Source organism: Coffea arabica, chromosome 3e (assembly GCF_036785885.1).
Source record: "Coffea arabica cultivar ET-39 chromosome 3e, Coffea Arabica ET-39 HiFi, whole genome shotgun sequence".
NCBI classification, from domain to species: Eukaryota; Viridiplantae; Streptophyta; class Magnoliopsida; order Gentianales; family Rubiaceae; genus Coffea; species Coffea arabica.
The window spans coordinates 20,865,735-20,888,298 of record NC_092315.1 but is presented as its reverse complement, the minus strand read 5'-3'; the positions used below and the strand labels follow the sequence as shown (position 1 = coordinate 20,888,298).

The 22,564-nt window shown below is 34.7% G+C and overlaps 1 long non-coding RNA gene across 2 annotated transcripts; it reads left to right on the top strand.

Annotated features, from left to right (window-relative positions):
- Positions 1 to 18,393: 18,393 nt before the first annotated feature.
- LOC140038236 (uncharacterized) lies at positions 18,394 to 21,879 on the top strand. 2 transcript variants are annotated; one of them, XR_011842050.1, is made up of 6 exons: positions 18,394 to 18,739; positions 20,352 to 20,468; positions 20,676 to 20,889; positions 21,151 to 21,263; positions 21,355 to 21,634; positions 21,739 to 21,879. It is a non-coding gene; the product is annotated as an uncharacterized lncRNA (long non-coding RNA). The 2 variants fall into 2 exon arrangements; XR_011842049.1 differs by lacking the exon at positions 21,739 to 21,879 and having other exon boundaries at positions 18,402 to 18,739; positions 21,355 to 21,679.
- Positions 21,880 to 22,564: the final 685 nt, after the last annotated feature.

The window sequence follows — 22,564 nt, the reverse complement described above, 5'->3', positions numbered from 1 at the left end:
CCAACTCCATCAACTCAGAATAGGAGGGACAATGACAGTTCCAGTAATAGAAGAAAAAGTGATTGCAGAAAATCTCGTACCTTGGAGGCCCTTTCTGGTTCTGCTAAAAGAGTTAGAAATGGAGGTGCAGCAACTCAAGGTGCATCAAATGGAGGTGCAGCAACTCAAGGTGCATCAAATGGAGGTGTAACAGGTCAAGGTGAAACAAATGAAGGTGCAACAACTGAAGCTGAAGCATTTGAAAATAGAGAGAAACACAACCCACTATTGGATGATCAAGTTGAAGAGGAATTAAATAGTGATCCAGATTCGGAAGATGAAGATGTTCCAGTGAGATACACTAGTTTCAATGCTGGCACAGATGGAACAGATCCCCATTTTCATGTTGGGCAAAAATTTGGAACCAAAAAACAGTTCAGAGATACTCTCAGAAATTATGCAATTATGAGTGGAAGACCTATATACATGTATACAAGTGACAAAACAAGAATGAGAACTAAATGTGCAGATTCGTGTAAGTGGTATATTTATGCTAGCCACGTTACTGCTTTGGGTACCCCAAGACTTTATAGTTAAGCGAATTTACGATGTCCACACCAATTGTAGTCATGCACGGGGAAACAAAAACATGACATCCAATTGGGTAGCCGACAAGTTTAAAGAATCTATTAGATCCACTATGAACATGCCTGCTAGGCAATTGTTACAGAGTATAGATGAGCAATATAGCTGCGAGATCACAAGAAACAAAGGTTACAAAGCACTTGCAATAGCTAAGGCTGCTATCAAAGGGTCAGCATCTCAACAATATGCTGATGATGGGAGGTACGTAGCAGAACTACAAAAAATGCACCCTAACAACACCATAGACATTAAGTATTCCCTAAGACTTGATCCTGAAAGTAATCCCAGATTCATGAGATTCTACTGTTGTCTGGGACCATTGAAAAAGGGATTTAAAGAGGGATGTAGGCCCCTTATTGCTCTTAATGGCTGTCACACTAAGGGGGCATATCTTAGGGCCGTTGTTGACTGCTATTGGGACAGATCCAAATAATGGTTGGTGGCCATGAGCCTGGGCAGTTGTTGAGAAAGAGGCTCGGGAACAATGGCATTGGTTTTTGAGTTCACTGATTCATGATCTAGAAATACCTTATACTAGCAGTGAATACACTTTTATTTCAGACCAACAGAAGGTTAGAAGTATTGTACTTTATCATTATAGCCTGTATTTTAAAGTAATATTTTTGCAAGTGACTAAACTTAGAACTCTTTTATAGGATCTTGATAGCGCATTGCTCGAGTTATTATTAGAAGCTAGCCATAGATATTGTGTACAACATATGTACCGAAATTTCAAGAAAAAACACCTTGGTGAAGTGCTTAAAGAAAACTTTTGGAGCATTGTAGCAGCATCAACAGTGGAGTTCTATGAGGCAGCGTTGGAAGAGCTTAGAGCATATGACCAGTAAGCTCATGCATGGGTCGAGAGAGCTGCACCACGTCATCACTAGTGTAAGGCTTTTTTTCCACTTCATATGAAGTCTGACATGCTAGTTAATAATTCATCGGAGACATTTAATTCTCATATATTAAATGCTAGAGAATTGCTAGCGATTGGGATGGTTGAGTGGATTAGACAATTCATAATCGAAAGGATATCAAATAGGGTATATTGGATGAGAAAATGTAGTGGTCCTTTGGGACCAGCAATAAAGGCTTTGATTGAGGAAAGGGAAAAGTTTTCTAGGAAATGGAAGCCGATATCAAATGATAAAAAGGGTTATCAAATTAGGGGACCTAGGGAGGAACAATTTGCTGTGTACTTAGGAAACAGAACATGTACATGCATGTTGTGACAAATTCGTGAGCTCTCCTGCTGCCATGCAATTTCTGCCATTTTAAAAATTGGTAGGGACCCAACTAACTATGCCGATCAGTCTAATAGTAGAGATCTATTCTTTCAAATATATGAGAATGTTCTATATCCAATTAGTGGAAAGCCTCTATGGCCTCAGAGTGATACTCCCATATTAGATCCTCCACTTGCATGTGTCCAACCTGGTAGGCCCAAGAAAGCAAGAAGAAAAGATAGTTTTGAAAATAGAAGTGGTGTTCATGTGGGAAGGGATAAGGTGCAAAAATTAAAAAAGCATGTTATCATGCACTGTAGAAGATGTGGTTAGGCAGGCCACAATGCTACTACCTGTAAAAGTGTTCTAAAAAATGGAGATGAAGGCTACAGTCAACCTACTGCAGCTCCTAATAGAAAGTCAAAAGGCACCAAAAATATGTCAAACACAGCACATGGAGCTAATTCTCAGGAGCCTCATTTTGCTCATGTAGAAGTTCAAGGAGACTCTGCAAGGGGTGCCAATTCTCAGCCACATGAAGCTGAAGAGCAAGCTACTTCATATAATGACACTTTTTCACATGCTGAAAGTAATGCACAAGCTACGGAGCTATCAGAATTGTAGAAACAGTCAACTCATAACGTTGATAGTGTTGATGCCACTAATAGTACGAAAAACCAGAAGATTAGGAAGACTAAGACACCTGTAGGTGTAAAATTTATTTCTAATTTTGTTTTTAATTTTACTATGGCAAATAGCTACTGTTACTATGTATTATACTTGTGTACAAGTCAGGAGAGTTGGCCTGTCAATGATGCCGACCAGTCAACTACAGCGGCCAACAAACAGTCTCTCCATTCAAAGAGAAAGTTGTCTGAAATTGACAAAATAAGGATCAACACCAATTATGAGTACTTGGACAAAGAACCACCTTTCAAGATTGGTAGATGGGCTGGAACATCAAGGAGCAACAGAAGTGGAAGATCAGATTAAAAGACTTGTGAATAATGTTTAGGGTTATTTGAATGTAGTCAATATTTTGTTTGAATAGCTTTTGTTTGGATGTATTCTATCCTTCTAGATTATTTACATGTGAAACAAGGCTAACTTTGTTGGGAGTTGTTTGGAATGACAGTGACAATTATAACTCTTTTGTAAGGCAGTTGTTTGGAAGTGTGCATATTCAATCTAATTTTGCTGGGTCCACTGGTCTTTTGTTGTATTTGGCTTTATGTAGATGCATATGTAAGCTACTTCTCTTTTGAATACATATACTGGAACTAATACTTCAGTCTTTTATTCATAAACTACAATCTCAAACATCCAAGGTGTAAACAACACCAACCAAAATGAGGTGTATATAACAACACTACAACCTCAACAAAAACGAGCTATCTATTAAAACATTTGACAGCATTGGTTTAGGATTTGAAGTATAACAATACTCTAGTAGCCATCAATTTGCAGCCTTCCAAACTTGTGTCCCTCGTTAGGCCCCCAAATCCACACTGATGCATTAACAATTGTCCAGGTTATGACAAAAAGAACAACGACCATTTTTTTCCCATTCTTTCTTTCAAGCTTTTCCTTCAGATTTTTTACTTGAACCTCCATTTTCTCAGCTTTCTTTTGCAACTTGAGAACTTGCTGCCGCAAAGTTTCATTCTCAGTTTCCAGCCTATTTATTCTTCTTAAAAGACGGGGTATGACTTGTTTGGAACGCTCACACATTTCATCATCATACCAATTCCAATAACCACAGCCATCAACCTACAAAAAAATTATCCAAATTCTTTTTAGCCGATAAATGTCTAAAAAATTAAACATTAACCTAATTTAATGAATTTTCTATATCTTCACACACTTACCTCGCCATTAGCACATTCAACATATCTCCTTGTCGGGTTCCTATCAGTCCATGAAGTTTTCAAATTGGTTTTACTGCCACAAGAGCAGGTTGGAATTGTTTCCTTGCGTTTTCCTCTCATGAAGCTTCAACACATTCCCAGCAAATCACAGGTTGGTGTTCTTTCCTTGGGTATTCCTCCAATGAAGCTTCAACATATTCCCAGCAAATTGCAACTTCTTATATTGCCCCTCCTACTCCATATTTGTAGAAGAAATCTATTAGAGGATAAGGATTTGTACTTTCTAATTGAACTTACGAGTTGTCTGACACATTTGAGAGCAATTTATAGTGGAGAGTTTCAAGGAAAAGGTTGTGTAGATGAAATTGCCCTTCAAAAAGTTACTTTCCGTCTCTCCTAATGGCATAAGTACATGGAGTGACCAAAACGATACTGATTTACTAGTTCAGTGACATTTTTGGCTAATAAAAAAGTTTAGTGACTAGAACCGACACTTCGCAATAGTTTAGTGACATTTCGCGCAATTTGCTCGAAAAAAATGAGGAGTTGAGAGATTACCCTTGTTGATCAGGACTCCCTTGTCAATCGGGTTTGAAGAGTGACAAAGCAGACGGTAGAGCTCTTTCTTCTATCTACGGCTCAACCAGGGAACTAAGGCCCCGTTTGGAACCTGAGTTTTTTAGAAATTTGTCTAAAACTTTACTGTAGTATACTGTAGAAGTTTTTGAAAAAAATTTTTAAAATAAAAAACTTTTTTTTCCTATTCTTTTTTTTCTTTCTTTTTCTCTTTCTCTTTCTTTTTCTTTTCTTTCCTCTCTTCTTCTTCTTCTTCTTCTTCTTCTTTCTTCCCCTGTAATACATGGACTACACACACTGAAAATGCCTAGACCCACTTTCCCGTTACCCCCTCTCCACCTCAGGGAACTCCTTCGTTCCTTTTCTTCATCAGTAATTGTCACCAGGCAACAGACCCCTAACCATCTCCTCCTCTCCCAATCTCCACCACCCATTTTCCCGCCCCATTACCATCACTGGCGCCGCCATTGCCAGCCACTTTCTCTTGCACCACCCCTTTTCCTTGAGACACTTCTGCGCCTCCTCCTCCTCCCCTCCCGATGATGACTTATCAGTAACAGAGAAGGACCTCTGCCTTGTTCAAAAGTTTTTTTTTCTTTTTCTCTTCCCCTCTTCTCCTTCTCTGCTCCCCTCTCCCTCTCTACTCCCCTTCACCCTCCCCCTCTTCCTCCCAAAGCCAGAGAACCAGCGGTGGAGAGTGCACAAAATTTTTTTTTTTTGCTTTTTCTCTCCCCCTTTCCTACTCTCCTCCTCTTCCCTCTCCCCCTTTGCCCAATCTGGTCGCGTGACCAGATCGCAGAGGCGGTCTCCCCCTCTTCCTCCCAAAGCCAGAGAACCAGCGGTGGAGAGTGCACAAAATTTTTTTTTTTTGCTTTTTCTCTCCCCCTTTCCTACTCTCCTCCTCTTCCCTCTCCCCCTTTGCCCAATCTGGTCGCGTGACCAGATCGCAGAGGCGGTCTGGTACCGCGACCAGATCGCAGCTGGGGGAAGGGGGAGGGTTGCCAAGGAGGGGTGGGGGAGAAAAGGGGGAGAGGGGAGGGAAGGAGAGGGGGAGGGGGAGAGGGAAAGGGAGAGGGAGAAAGGAAAGGGAAAAAAAAAAAACAAGGAAGGCCAGCGGTGGTGGCCGGCGGCGGAGGTGGTGGTCGGCAACGGAGGTGGTAGCCGGCGATGAGTTGTGGTGGATGGGATGGGGGAGAAAGAAGAAGAAAAGAGGAAATTTTTTGTGTATTAGATATTTTGAAATGTGTAGGTTAAAAATTTTGATAAGTTTTTTTTGGTTCCTGTAGCTAAAGTTGTTAAAAAACTAGTAGCTAAAAAACTTGACAAAAAATCAAGATTCCAAACAGGCCCTAAATTTGAGATGATCTCTTCGAGATCTCAAGGAAGAATATTTTCCCAAACAGTATCAGACTCAGAAGCAAGCTTGAAGTGCTTAGAAATGCGTGATGCGCTACACAAATCTTGAGGAGATATCAAAGAGAAGATCAATGATATGCAATCATTGTTCATATCGAAGAATCGGGTACGGGATTGCATCCTATCACTACCCTCACCCATCTTTTTCTTGTTTTCTTGATTTAAATGAATGTCCTTGTACACATAGGGAAATTGACGATGATGTAGTATTGGATTCAGCGGTAGAATGCTACCGGCCATTAAAAGTACTGGATCCCACTTATGTTGAAAAAAATGTTGCAAATGCAGTGGAAAAAAAATCTTTAAATTGATTTTCAGTTTAGAACTTCTTAATGCCGTTTAGTTGCCCAGTGGATTACGTTTATTAATAATACTGGTGATTAATAACTAATGCCATCAATAATAATAAGACTTTGAATTGACTTACACATTAAGAATTCTTAATAACAAATAATATTGCCAATGGCAATTAGTCTTTGCTCGAAATGTCACATTGTAATTTGTAATTAATAATTAATGTTATCAATAATACTAGGGCCTACAATTGTCATACACATTAGGAGCTCCTATAACAACAAATGTTGCCAATGGTCATTTATATTTTCCAAGTCATTGTTACCTTATGGCTTTGTCATATACTACAAAGTAATGTTATCAATAACACTTGGATTTAGATTTGAGTTTCACATCAAAAATTCGTAATTCATAACTGAAGTAAAAAATGGTGAGTAATCATTCCTAAGGCATTGTCACCTAAGACTTTGCTTATTTGTATAATATTGTTATCACTCTTACTTGGAACTTGAATTGACTCTTTTTTTCTTTCTAAATAAATAGAAATAATCTACATTGGTGGGATTAATACATATAAATTATTACTAAATAATAAATTAAACAACATATCAATTAATAACCACCAAAGAACATTTTAACAAATAACTAATGTTGACACTACTACTATATTATTCAAAATTTGTACCATCGCATGGCTCTAATCCAATAATTCAAGCAATTTTATTTATATTATGTTTTTCATTTGCTTAGTAATTTTAAAATTGTGGGAAGAATGATGGTACTATTTTGCTTGTGATATATGTTACCCCATTGGTTTTGCTTTTTTGTAATTTTTCTGTCAGATAGGGGCATCAGTATAATGTTTTGTTTGAATTATTGGATAGTTGGTCAGCATATGTGAGGGTTTGCTTTTCTATTCTTATATGCATTTCTTCTTTTATCAGTATATAGAAGGGTGATAGTCTTGTAGTGTCATGTCTATGGGTACTGAAGTTAAGGAATCGTTGGATGATTCATATTCTGTCTTGCTTACTCTTTTTTTAAAGATTTGTATGTTCTTTTTAATTTTGTTTTAGATTATTTTTCAATTATATGGTGTGCGCTTCATTTTAGTTATATATATATATATATATATTATGAATTTATTTGCTTATCTATTTTTGGAAATAATTTTGGTATCTCATTTAAAAGCACAATACTGATACATGCACAAATGGTTAAAGAATTGATGGTCAGGTTAGCCTCAAGTAATCAAAAGCGAGAAAACTAGAAAGCAATTTTTCAAAAAAAAAAAATTGCTACAGTTTCTTTGAAAACGTTTCCCAATCACCTTTTTACCTCATATATATCAAATTGTTACAGTAATTTTTCTACAAAAAAATGCAATCCAAACATGATAGAGTTTCAGAGAAACATAACTCATGATTAATTTTCTTGTATGTCAGCTCACATAAAAAAGGAGGCAAATATCATAGATAAAGGGGAAATGACAGACAAAAAGTATAAAAAAGTGCACAACTACGAGACAAATGTAGAAAAGGGCAAGACATTTCCTTTTTTCTAGAAAAAACCTAAATAAAATGGAGTTAGATAATCTCTTAAAAAAGAAGAAGAAAGATCATACATAAAAGCATTTTAAAAAAAAAAAACCCAAGCCTATAACCAAGAGACAAAAATAGAGAAGATCGAAGAGGTTTTTTCTTCATAAGAAAGTTACAAGAAAAAAAAACAGTAAGATAATGTTTTTGTACAAAAATAAAGTAAGGCGCATATACACAAATTAACATATGTATTCAGAAATAACACAGAGAAATAAACAAGACTAAGATGAACAATAAATAAAGAATGAGAAGAGCGGAGAACGGAGAACGGAATATAAGGCACGAAAACAAACATAAATGAGTATTTTTCATTTTTCCTAAATACAAACAACAAAAGACAGAAATTAAAAGATGGCAACCAAGGAAAGTATATACAGAAGCCATAACTATCCTAACTAATACAGCATTCGTTTTTTGGCAGGAAGAAAGAGTTGGGTAATGAAAACATAGTAAAAGTAAGGGTTAAAAACAAAAAAGCCTCGTGAGGTATATCTAATATACAGTAAAGCCCCTCGTATTTTTAAAACATACAAAACGACACCTCATATTTTGAACTAAATTGTAACTAATAGAATTCATTAAACTTAACGAAAATGACGGTTTCGGCTGTTAAATTATCGGATTTTGTTAAATTTCACGAATTCCGTTAAATTTTCCGTTAAGTTTACCAAATTCCGTTAAATTTACCAGATTCCGTTAAGTTTAACGAATTCTGTTAGTTTACAATTTAATTCAAAACATGAGGTGTCATTTTATATGTTTTGAAACAATGGGGACTTTTCTGTATATTAGGTATATTACAGGGGCTTTTTTTGTTTTTAACCCAAAAAGTAAATTACACACATAAAATAATAATCAAGGAAAATTCAAATCTATTAAAACACACACACACATATATATGTACATAGATATACATTAAATACCAAAATACACAAAGCAGTACGATATAAATAGACGATATAAGAGGTCTATGCATTTAATGCAATAAAGACGGAGAATTCTTCCAAAGTAAACAGCAAGTTAACAAAGACATAAATGCTAAGCAAAGGAAAAGTAAATACTCTACTAAGCAATAAATACTCACCAGACCAAGTTAACAAAGGGAAACAGAAGGGAAAAATTAGTAGACGTAGAACGAGTCAAATGGCAAAATATCATTAAATACTACTCCCCATCCCATTTTGATAGTCTTGTTTCCCTTTTTCGTCTGTCCTAAATTATAGTCAACATTCTAATTAAAGAATGTAATTATCTTTTAATTTCTTTAAAATACCTTTATTCAATGTAGGTTATTATTAGTATAAACTATCTTATTTAATATAGATTGTTTACCTACCCCATATAATACATTTAGATTTAATGTGAAATAATGTAAAATGAAGATTGACTATTTCTTGACCATCAATTCAAGTTCCCATAAACCATCAATTTAAATTTCTATGAATAATTAATATAAAGTTGTACTCTATTTAATGTAAGGGTATTTTAGAAAAATAACAATCTAAATTTGTTTTTCCAACGAAGTTAACTACTTTTTTTAAAACTGTATGAAAGAAAAACTAGGACTATCAAAATGGGACAGAGGAGTACAAAAAAAAAAAAAAAAACAACATCATGGAAAGACAGCCTTAATCTAAAAATTTAATTAAGGGTCAGAACTTTAAAAATCTAAAAACATGAGCAAAAAGCAAAAGCCATTAACATAATAAATAACAGTGGGAAGAAAAATAGAGAAGAACTCACCAACACAGTAAGAGATGGAAACACGATAGATACACCTGCAATTAGAAGGCAAAATTTTGCCTAAAAAATTAGAGGGAGCTGCAAATTTAGAGCAAGGAAGACAAATGAATGTGGCCTTTAAGCATATAACCCAACATGCAACAAAAATCATCATCATTACTGGCATACTAGAATACAAATGATTATGGAACCAAACTTGCAGCAAAATCATGCATACTGATGCGTTACATGCAAAACTCTGGATCAAAGGTGGATGTTTTCTCTTCACAAATACAAAAATTATCAACGGTTGAAAACAAAAATAAGGGCACCAAACTTCACTTCCACATTTAATGCCCATCACAAAGCTATGCATATAGGTTGAACAGGAGAAAACAAAAAGACCTGGAGAAGAAAATGCGCATCCAAATTAAACGCGCCTCAAATTCCAAAAACGCAACATAAAACGATGCAAAGCCGTGCGAGTAGCTAACGGAGGCGATAAGTTTACGATGGCTCAGTGTCTTCATACCAACAAACCCCATGCAAAGTAAGGGAAAAAGACAAAAACAGGCTGGACAAAATGAAGAAGAGCAAAAAAAAAATCTCAACGGTCACTAAATTAAATTATTGATCGAATCAAATTTTAATCATCAAATAATTGAACCACTAAACAAACTAATTAATACATTCAAGAAAATTCATTACAATTTTTCATTTCAAGTGACCATTGAACCAGAGCTCAGTGGTTGTCCAGTCGTCTTCTCAGGTAGACGGATAAGGATCCGCCACAGAGAAGGCTGCTGAAATACTCGGATCAGCTTTGATGATAGAAAAATCGAACGTGCAAAAAGAAAATCTGGTAAAGGGCCCGCATCATTAAATTTAGAATCAATTAAACCCATCAAAAAGTATAAAAGCACGTCAAAATTCATAAAAGAACATTAAGAAGGAAATTACAGGGAGGGAGAAATATAGTTTTGGTCCTCAATGTTTAACCTATATGTCAAATTAGTCCTCAATATTTTGTCAAAAACAAATTTAGTCCCCAAAGTTTGTGATTTTAGACAGCTTTAGGACAACTAATGGAAAAGCATCCTAACTAATGGTCAACATCAAATTGGTGTTAGTCAAAAGTTTTGAATTTTATATTTTTAGTCCCAAATGTTTCACTTTTCGATCATTATGGTCCCATAGGTTTTAAGTAGTTATAACTAGGGCTTTTAAAATAAAATAATATGTGAATTAAATTAAATATATGACAAATTTGTTCCTAAATTTCTATAAAATTTCATGAAAACACAATATATTGATACAACATGATGGTTGCCTAAATAGTACATCTTTGTTAAATAAATTATAATTGGATGACAATACACCAATAATAAATAAAATAAAAAATCGTGGAAGAAAAGGAGAATTCTAGTTTTATAATTTAAGTTTATTATAATTACTACTACACAAATTGTTGCATGTCTTGCATACGTAGACTTCAAATCCTTGTAGTTAGCCATTGTAATTATAAAAACTAGTGAACATAAGTATCAATATGAAGTGATCTTAGGAATTCTTTAGAAAACTTTCTTTATTTCTTGTTGTCTTTCTTATAAATTAAAATCCAATGTTCCAATATTGTAAATTTAAAGCATTTAATTTTAATATCTATGTGCTTTTTTTTATAAGATATCATAATTTCATTAAAATCTGTACTAATGGTAGAAATTACATCGTTAAACATACACAGATATCAAAGAACAGATCTGAAGAAAGGATATTACAGATTTGAAAAACAATAAAAATTACATTATAAAGCTCCAAATTTTAAAACAATGAGATAAAATAATTGTAAATCCATGGACATCTGTGCATATTTCCAATCACCAGATCTGCTGATTAACTACTTCAAGTCCAATTATTGTGGTGAGATTTGCTGAATAGATCCAAGAAATTCCAAATTTGATAATCAAAATCTAAAAAACTTAGATCTAATAGAAGAAAAATAAAAAATATATATAGTAAAACTCTCACTAGGAATTCCTAGGAGAGAAGAAAACTCTCACTAAAAAAAATTAGAAGAGAAAAATACTCTCACTAGACAATTCTGACGAGAGAAAAAACACTTACTAGAAAATTTTAACAGAAATTTTATTCACACAAATGAAAAAAAAAACTATAGAGAGGATTCCTCCCATGGGGAAAGATTAAAAAAATCTGATCTCTCTCCCATGGGAGAGTTAGAATGGAGTTTTACTTAAAGAGTTTTCTCTAGAGAGAAGGAAGAAAGAAGGAGAAGAATCCAAGCTTATAAAGTTTGATAATCATTTAATGTACTTTGATCTGATCTATGTATTTTGATAATCATTTAATGATTCATATGATGTGTAAAAAATACCAATTTCATTTCAAACTCAATTGTTAACCTATTAAAATTAGGGATGTACTCGAGCTCGACTCGACCCATATGTAACTAGGCTCGAGCTTGACCGAGCCTAAAAAATCGTAACTCGAGGCTTGGCTCGAGAAAATCCCTTCAAACTCGGGACTCGACTCGATAAGGCTTGACCTTTAGTCAAGCCTTATCAAGCCGAGTCTAATCAAACTTTTGACTCGACTCGAAAAATGTACACTTCTGCCATTATGGAATTTTATTATAAAGAAGAGTATATTGTAAATTCAGTATAAATTATACCCATAACGATCATTTTATAATTATAATACATATATATTATTTAAATTATATATATTATTTAAATATATCCCGACTCGACGAATAGCTCGACGAGCCACAAGCCCCAAAATACTGACTCAAAACTCGACTCGAAAGTACATTCGAGTAGCTCGAGACTTGGCTCGAACTCGATCAAACCGAGTTCAAGCCAAGCCATTGACCGAGCTACTCGCGAGTCGCATACATCCCTAATTAAAATGTAGAAAAAATCAATTTAATTACAAAAGTATATATTCAAAGGGAAACTTACTTAAGTTTTTTTAGTTATCATTAAAATAAAAATAATAAAACCTAGTATCAATTAATTATTAATAGTGAGAAACAATAAGACATATATATTTTAACAAATTTTAGACTAACCACGCAAAAGAAAAGAAACATATGGGATACTATTGGCATGAATAAATAAAATAAAAATAAAAAAGAAGAAAAAGAGTTTAATTAGAATTCCTATTACCCATTTAATTTACATCTCATTTAATATTAAATCCTTAATATCATTGTTTAAAATTTAAGAGAAGATAATAATTTAAAATCAAAATATTGGGGACTAAAAGTGCAAAGTTAAAATTATTGACTAAGGGTAATTTGATTTTAACTATTAGTCATCGATCTATTTCCTCTAATTGTCATAAATCTGTCTAAAATCACAAACTTTGGGTACTAAATTTGTTTTGATCAAAACTTTAAAAACTAATTTGATACATGGGCCAAATATTGGGGACTAAAAGTGCAACGGGAAGTTTCATGTTTTTTTGATCTCCAAGTATCCTGTTGTTACGAGGTGTTTGCCTTCCCTAGCCAAACACTCACGTAATGGCACTGGTAAGCCACACTACCAATCAGCCTACACAATCACACTTGCACACAAGTATTCAAACGTAGAACACTTACGCAAAACAAAAAACCACGTGCACAACTTACAGCCAAATGGCCAACCTTGAATTTCACAACAACGATTACAAAGACAATTCTACAAACTCTTGGCATGCAGAACAATCTAAGGGTGTTCTCACTATCTGAGACTCTCTGCCCTTAGTCTCTGCCTAGCCCGTTATTTATAGGCATATTTACGGTTGACAAGACCCAACCGTTGGTTCGACCCGAACTTGCATGATCGTAGGAAACCATCCAGAACGTGGCTAAGTTGTCTGGTAACTGTCCGCAACTCCAGCAACAGCTAGCAACTGCTCAACATTTATCTTTGGCAAGCACGGGCAACAGCCGCATGATTCCACGCACCCAGCTTCCCACCATCGGCAACGTTCCGCGCCCAACTTGCCCCAACACTTAGCAACTTAGGCACTGTGGTTCCTAGCACTTGGAACCACCCGAAATAACCCACAAAGCCTTAGTCATTCTGTGCCCTTGGCCCCCAGCCCTTGGCTTTGACTTGGCTTAGTCATAGTTATCCCTCTGTATAATAGTCCTAGATGAAAACTTAGGACCGTTAGTAGAGGCACCCATTTTTCTCCCACTAACTTAGAGACGTTTACTGCCTCTAAAACTTTCCCAACCCCATACTTAGGCTAGGAAAACATCATCAAACATGTGTCCAAGCGTTTCCAACCAGTTCACCTTCGGCCTTCCCAACTAGGCCATAGCTGGCCGAAATCTGCCACGACCGCGCGCAGTCCAGGGCTGACACCTGTCCTTCTCCGTGCACTAAGATGGAAGGACCTCTTTTCCATACATCAATCATCGTCATCTTTAACCCTTCACCATTCCTTGCAAAAACAAATTTCAAGAACCAAAAATCTTCATCTTCAATCATCAGTAGTAAGCAAAATCCAGTAGTAGCCCTTCATTTTTCTTCTCAATTCATCCCCCACTTTCAATTATCACTCCCTTTTAACTTCAGATTTTGGAAATTGAATCCCATCCAAAAACAAGAAAAAAAACCAAGAAAAGGAATATATACTTTTGGTTTTTAACCAAAATAAAAGAAAAGTGAAAAAGGCCTAAAATGAAACTTGACAAAGGCGACAGAGATGTATGGATAGTTTGCATTGGTTTAGGCGACGTAACTCTCAAGATAATCCTGACTGTCCATTTTTTGGATGAACGATACGGTGGCCTCCCTATCCACCGTCCACGTATTCGTCCCGAACATATTTGTAATATTATGAGACGCTTAGAAACAAGGCCTTTGCCACATAGACTCTGAAAAATAATAAAATCATTCGACCCAATTATACAGATAATTTGCAACGGATAGGGTGACATCATCAAGTTGGATTGATCTCCACACATGGACCGCTGTACTCTTTTGCCATGTGGCCATAGGCCATTGGCGCGCTTTTCAGATGTGTGAGGCCGACATGGCTAAACATATCAGAGCTTCAATCAGAAATGCAGATGTTGCTATTGAATTCAAATTTTAAAATTCAATTTTTCCATCTTACTCTCGAGGTAATCCTAGCCATCCATCCTAAAATTTGAATTGAATTCAAATTTCTTTAGCCCGCAGAGAGGTCCACCTGTCCAGAAATTAACATATGTATTCAGAAGTAACACATAGAAATAAGTAAGACTAAGATGAACAATAAATTATGGAAATAACATATGTCTAAGGCATACGATAGGGTAGAGTGGTCCTTTGTGGTTAAAATTATGGAAAAAATGGGTTTCTGCAGTACTTGGATTCAGTGGATGTTAAAATGTATGTCTTCAGTCTCATGCTCTTTTAATATCAATGGTAAAAACAGAGGTTTTCTAAGGCCAACTAGAGGAATCAGGCAGGGGGATCCTTTATCCCCTTACCTGTTCTTATTGGTCTCAGAAGGTTTGTCAAATTTGTTGAAGCAAGCTATGCAAAATCATAAGACCTCTGGGTTAAAAATTGCCCCTAGAAGTCCTGCTATTGCTCACTTGTTTTTTGCAGATGATACACTTATCTTTTGTAAGGCCACTAAGGAGGAAGCGGGTGAAGTAATGCAAATTCTTAGGAAATATGGAGAAGCTTCAGGGCAGGTTATCAATGTTGACAAATCCTCTGTCTTCTTTAACAAAAACACAGTTGAGGAAAGTAAAGGCGAGATTCCGAATATACTGGGTGAAATGAGTCAAGCAAGGTAAAGCAAATACTTGGGTCTACCAATATTTATTGGGAGGTCAAAGATGCAGGTTTTTCACTATATGAGGGAGAGGGTAGTAAATAAACTAAGGGGGTGGAAGGAGAAATTTCTGAGTAATGCTAGAAAGGAGGTCCTCCTTAAAGCAGTGTTGTTAGCAATGCCTACGTATGCTATGGCATGTTGCAAGCTTCCTAAGCCTTTATGTACAGATATATGTAAGGAAATGGCAAACTTTTGGTGGGGGAGTGGTGCAGACAATAGAAAAATGCAATGGATGGGATGGAAAAAATTGTCAGAGATAAAAAGTAGAGGAGGGCTTGGATTCAGAGATCTTCAAGAATTCAACACTGCTGGCTAAACAACTATGGAGAATAATAACAAAGCCAAACCTTATGGTTAGTAAGGTGTTGAGGGGGAAATATTTTAAAAGGAACTCCATCTGGAATACAGAGCAAAGAGCTGGGGATTGTTGGATGTGGAGAAGCATTTAAAGTGCGAGAGGTGTTTTGGAGAGGGGAACTAGAAAGAGGGTAGGGATTGGGAAAAATATTAATATTTGAACTGATAGGTGGCTCACTGATTCGGAGTCAGGAAAGATAGTGAGTAGGAAACCACCTGATTGCCAGATAAGGAAAGTTTCTGATCTAATACTTAATGGAAAATGGAATGAACCGATGCTATATTCTATCCTGGATGAAGAGGACTGTGCGAGGATAAAAAAAATACCTTTAAGCATGCAGGGTGGTAAAGATAGGTGTCGCGCCCCATTTTTCGCGATGGAAATATAATGAGTTTTATAAAAGATGTGATTTATTAATAATAAATGAAAAAGGACCTAAAATGGGACTTTTAAACAATGCGACAATTTGGGTCCAAAATTCAGTCTAAAAGGGTTTTTAAGAAAAATAGGAGTCACCACTTGGTATTAAGTTTGGGTGTACCAAGTCACCCCAAAGAAAATATTTTTGATAAAAAAAAAATAAGAAAAAAACCCTTTTTGACAACTCCAGGTCTTTGAAAAACAAGAGAAAATGGATTAGGGAGTCACGGTTGAAGAAAGGGAAGGCAAAAGTTCAATCAACTCAAACCTAAGGTACCCTTTCAACCTAGTCTAAGCTAGTTGCGAGGTTTAGTCAAAATTTTCCTAATCTAACCCTTAATTTTATCATGTTTGGATGTTTCCTACATGGATGCAAATCTAAATTTATAAAAATATCGCAAGGGACAAAATGTTCATTCAAGGGTTTAATTGAACCAATCGCATTAATTGCGAAGGCCAAAATGATTCCTCGAAAGTGTCACGAGTATGCGAATAATGAAATTAAAAGAAAATAAAAGAAAATAAATTATATACATAGATATAAGTGGTCAAAGAAAAATGAATGCAACACAAAGGGTACGGGAGGCAAAAACTCGTGACATAATTTTCTTATACAGGGAATAATGGGGTATTTAAACTAAAAAGTTATAATAATCCATTTTCCATGTTTGAAAAAATAATTCCCCTAATATGAACAAGCAAATGAACCTACTTATCATACAATTTCTTAAATGAAATGCAACTCTAAGTGATATGATTAACACATATAGAGGATAGGGGATAATATAATAGGGAATATCATGCAAATGAGAAAAGATTCTAAAAATGAAAATATGCATGAAAATGTAGTGAATTATCACATAAAGATGAATCTAGCGCAGGACAGCCTAAAGGGTCTAGCATTGGACTAGCCAATTTCCAAAAATCCTTACTAGCGTTGGACTAGCAAGTAAGCGGAGGGGAAAAGCCACAACTAGCATTGGACTAGTGTAGTGACGTCATGCATTTTAATACATAATAAGACAAGTAGGCATAAATTAAAACAAATAAACACATAAGAGCACGTAGCACGTAACACATAAGCATAATATCTAGATGCAAAAATTCTAAAGAAAGCGGGTAAGGCACGTAACACATAAGCCACATAAACACACAACCTACCTATTACATCGGGGAGCGCCTAACTACAATCTAAAAGGGGAAATAAAATAAAACAAATCTAATTATCCTATCTATTACATTTTTTAGGCAATTAAATGTCTCTCAAATAATTATAAAATTAACTAAACAAACATAAGAAAATTTAAATGAACATTCAAATCAAATAAACAAAGCATATAAAAATATATAAACACGTAGGAGCACAAAAGAGCACGTAATTGGCACTGAAATAATAATAATAATAGGGGTACCTCCCTTTTGAAGTGGTGACCAATTGCCCTATTTATACTCAAAATGAACAAAAGAATCATGGCACCAATTTAATTGAAAAATAATAATAATAAAAGTACCAAATTCACCTTAACATGTCAAATGTAAAGAAATTTAAGAACATCTAAAAATTACAAGTTAAATATACTCAAAAGTAACATAATTAGCTATTAAAGAAAAGAAACAATCATAATAAAAGAGGGTCAAAATTCACTAGGGACTGAATTGCAAAATTGAAAAACTTTTGGGGACAGAAATTATATTTTTCCAAAGTTTAGGGTCAAAATTAACTGAAAGATAAAATTTAAGGACCAAAGTGCAATTAACTTAAGGACCTAAGTGAAAGAGATTTCAAATGTTCTGGGAGCAGTGAAAACACTTGAAAGCACAGGGACTGATATGCAAAAATATTTTCTTATTCCTTAACAAATCAGGCCACTGGGCCATCATTTTTATTTCTTTGGGCCAAATATTCCTACGCCCAGCCGAAAGTCCAAGAGAAACGAGCAGGCCAGCCCATCTTTTTGTCACTCAAACCTAATCAAAAAAATGCATGGGCTCTGACCTTCTAACCCAACCGAAACCCAAAAGGAATAGAACAAAACCCATTCCCAAAACCCAACCAAAACGAACTCTTGGCCCATCAGAAAAAATAAACATTAGCCCAAACCGTTTTTTCTCTCTTTTCTTTCCTTTCTTTTCTTTTCTTTCTTTTTCCCTTCTTTCTGCGGACAGTGCTACAGTGCCTATAGTTATGGTAACGATATTAGGGAAACCTGCTATTATAGGTTTCTATTACCTTTAGTGACAGATCAAATCTTTTAGTGACTTTTTAAATATTATATTAAAATAATTAATATTAACTTTAGTAAGTTTTTAATTAAAACTAGTAAGTATATGTCTGAAAGATAAGATTTAGTCAGAAATAGAAATTTACACTTTGAGTAATTTAATTTACTTATTATTTGACAAAATTTACTTATGTTTAAATTAAACTTACCAATACAGAAAGTAAAAAATGTACATATTTAAGTAAAAAAAGGTTTTGGGTTCCTGAAAACGGTTTTGGGTATCACCTTTCTCTTTAAAGTTATCTACCTTCTTCTTATTCAGTTCCCAGTTCCAATGATACGATTGAATTCCCAGGCAAAGGTTTCCACTTTGATCCACACTTTCTCTTTGTTACAATTGAATAAATCTTCTCACTTCAAAATTTTCATCTTTAGTTCACACTTTGCTTCTATCCTTTCTCATCGTTCGGTTGGGTTTGAGTGCTGCCATATGCAAACACAACAAAAGGGTTAGCGACGGTGGTAGCCAGCCAAAGAGCATATGAAAAATAGCAGTGACGAGGTTAGATCATCATGTTCTCTTGAAATCGTTTGATTATATTGCTGTAATTTATTTATATTTCATTTGTTTTGTTTGTAAGATTTTCTTGGGAAATCAAGGCTGAGAATTTGAAGATTTTATTGCAATTTTGGGGCCGAAAATGTCCGTTGAAACATCTAGGAAATGGTTGTAGTTTTGATTGTCTACGGGTAAAATATGTTTAATAGCCATGTGAAACATCTAGGAAAGGACTTGAGACTAGGCGTTTAAGTTAAATGTGATAAATTTGTGAATGCATATAAGATGTTTGGTGAAATGTCAAAGAGAAATTTGTATGTTGTGATTGCTACTCTGTGCGGGTGAGAATTACTAATATATTAGTAACTCAACATGAGCTTTATAACTTGAATTCTTCAGGCAAGAGAGGTTTCTCCCGTTTTGGAATTCTAAGTTGATACGCTTGATGGAGCATATGTTATTGAACTGAACTGATCTAGAATCATTGTTGCGAATCTGTTGTTTCTATGGAAATTTATTATCAGCCTCTTTAATTTTTTACTCCATTGTAACGTCTGCAATGCCACAGAAATTTGGCCATTATTACTCTTGTAAATCTGTGTTGCAGAAGCAATTCTTATTACCATCCTATGATACATGTAGATTTTGTAGAATCACATCTTCCCTCTTCTTCAGTCAGGAAAGGAGAGAAAATTCATAGAACAGTTTCCGACCATCAATCAATTATGGTGTTATACATACTTCATATTTTTGCATTTTTTTGTTTATTTTTCTTTTGAATGGTGTTGCATGGGGCAAACCTGCGGAATCCAGTGGTCTTTGAGCAAAGGATTGTCAAATGCTGGTTGTTGATACATATAGACACAATCAATTATATCACCGTCTTTGCTCTGTCATGAGAAAAAATTTTGAATTTCATTGTAAAGAGCCAAAGGCATTCAACATAATCTAATCTACCTACCCGCAAATTTGTGACTTTCATTGAACTAAGGATTAGATTATGCTGGTTGTTTCGATATTTTGGACATGTGAATAACTCATCTTCCTCCTAAAAAATTACTAATACGTAAACCCTTACCGGGAGAGTCAAAATAGCTTGTTAATGCCATTGCTATATCATAACGATTAGATTGGAACATAAATCTGTTGAATGGGTTGATTGGAACAAAATTCAGATGAATGGTTTATATGAGAATTGAGGTTTTCAATTAGTTTGATGATGGTTTGTAATATAGAGAGAATGGAGTTCTAATCATAAAATACCTAGAAAAGAAACGGGTTGCCAAGTCGAGAAGATAAGTAAGTTTTTAATTCAAACTAGTAAGTATATGCCTGAAAGATAAGTTTTAGTCAGAAATAGAAATTTACACTTTGGGTAATTTAATTTACTTATTATTTGACAAAATTTACTTATGTTTAAACTAAACTTACTAATACTAAAAGTAAAAAATTTACATATTTAAGTGAAAAAATCACCGGGTTTCTGAAAATGATTTTGGGTTGCTGAAAACGGTTTTGGGTTCCTGAAACACTTTCGGGTATCACCTATCTCTTTAAAGTCATCTGTCTTCTTCTTATTTAGTTCTCAATTCCAACGATATGATTGAATTCCCAGGCAAAGGTTTCCACTTTGGTCCATACTTTCTCTTGGTCCAATTGTTGTTGCTACAAAGGGACAAAAGGCAAAACAGTCCACTCACAAGCGAAAGCGAAGACGATGCAAAAATTGCAAGTAATCACCTACTCTTAAAATTGACTTATTCTACGGTTAGAATAGCTTTGGAAAACCAGATATGAATGAGCAATGCTAAATTTCATCCACTCATTGGCTTTATGTTAGAAGGCCAAAAATGTTAGTTATATATGTACACTTCATATACGCCTTTATAAATTCAATCTTATTGTTTATGGATTGTGCTTGGCAATTTTTTTCCCGCAGGTCATTTGGACATGATAGACGAAAATGTACTAAAGTGTGCACAGATGCATATGAAACTCACAATTATGATCATGTTGGGGCGCCCAATAATGTTGAGAATGTAAATTTGAATCTGATAGGATCATCCGATGGCCTATTGCAATCAGATTCACAGCATGGATGCAATAAGGAATTAATGGATAGTAATTGGTTTCAGATCATTCCTCCTGGTCAGGTAATGTATAGCTTGCTTTTATTTATTTTTGTGTGAAGGCATGAAATATAATGGTGCTCTATTTGCATTTGTATAGGCATTAATGTGGCCATGCAATCCTTCATTAATCCAAAGTCATGTACAAAACACTAGCTTGTTAGGAGATGAAAAGTATTCAGGTACATTTTTCCTTCTTCACGCCTAAGTTTTATGTTATTTATTTGCTATGATTATGTGTTGTTGTGGCCTTTTTTTAATACAAATCTTGTGATGGTTTTGTAGTGAATGAACCAGATTTCAGCCAAGACCATTAAGGAATTTTATTCTTGAGAGAGTACAAATGTTTTTGCACGTCTTTGCTCAAAGCTTTTAGGATGATTTAAGTTTCTTCGAAGGTAGTTTAATGCGTTTTGATTGTAAATCTGAACATAATCTCCTTAGTTTGCAATTTCTGGTGTTTACTTGTTTTAATGTGAATAATTTCAGCTTGCTTGGAAAAAAGTTTGGTGATCAAATTTCAGATATTGTTAGCATCCAAGTGCTCTTGGGTTTGCAAACCAGAAATGTCAATCCAAACTGAAGCTTTTGATAGTGATATCAGAGCCCTTGATGCTGGTGATCAAATTCTCAAATCAAGTTACTAGCCTTTTGATTGCTTCAGATTTCTGAAGCCAAAGTCTTTGTGCTCTAAATTCAGTTCTTGGCCATGTAATCTTGTCATGCTTAGATAGCTATATCTAGTGTCCTGCCAGCTTAATTTTGATGCGTAAGTATCAATTATTAAAAGTTAGATTCATTCTGATGCTCAAAATGAGCCGTTTTCTCCTATTTTGAAATACCAATTTCATATCAAATGTCTTGTGCATGTAGATTTTGCTGTTTACTTCAAATTGGACTGGCTTACTTGATGAGCAGAACTCGAAAAGCAACTCAAATACTCATGTTATACAATACTCAGCACACGGTTTTTTAGGCTTTAAAACGTCATTAATGAAAGTTACCCATTCGGTTGTTTAGGAATGTTAGGAGATTCGTCAAATTCAAATGACGATGCCTGAAACTTGTACTTATCCCCAAATTTGTGTTGTAGTACAGTATCGAGATCTTGCACCTATTCCATTCACCTATAAAAATTATGATTATCATAAAATGACATTTTATAATAATTTACATACTATTTGCCAATTAAAAGCAAGTTTCATAAAAAATGTGCATGTAAATCCATATTGTGAATGATACGAAATATATTTGAAACTCACGAAACTTAATATATGGGTAAATTTACTATAATTTTAAAATATTACGCTACATTAGATACGATCACTTTACCTTTTATACTTGTGACCTAGAAAATAAATTTATTAAAACACATAACATTTATAAATGATGCATACATTTATTAAAATGCTTAAAACGCAAAACATTTATGAATGAAACATACAATCATTATTATACATTTATGTTACCAACAACTACTAACTATAATATTAAGTTTCAACCATTAATAAAAAAATCTTAGCACTAGTTTAAATAAACTTCTTAATACTTGTTTCATATAAGTTTCTTTAAGTAATATAGTAAATTTATGCCACAAACTAGTAAGTTTTGATGATTAACCAAATTATTATTCTTTCAACAAGATTTACTATTAATCTATAAAAACTTACTATTACTTGAACTAAACTTACTCCCCACA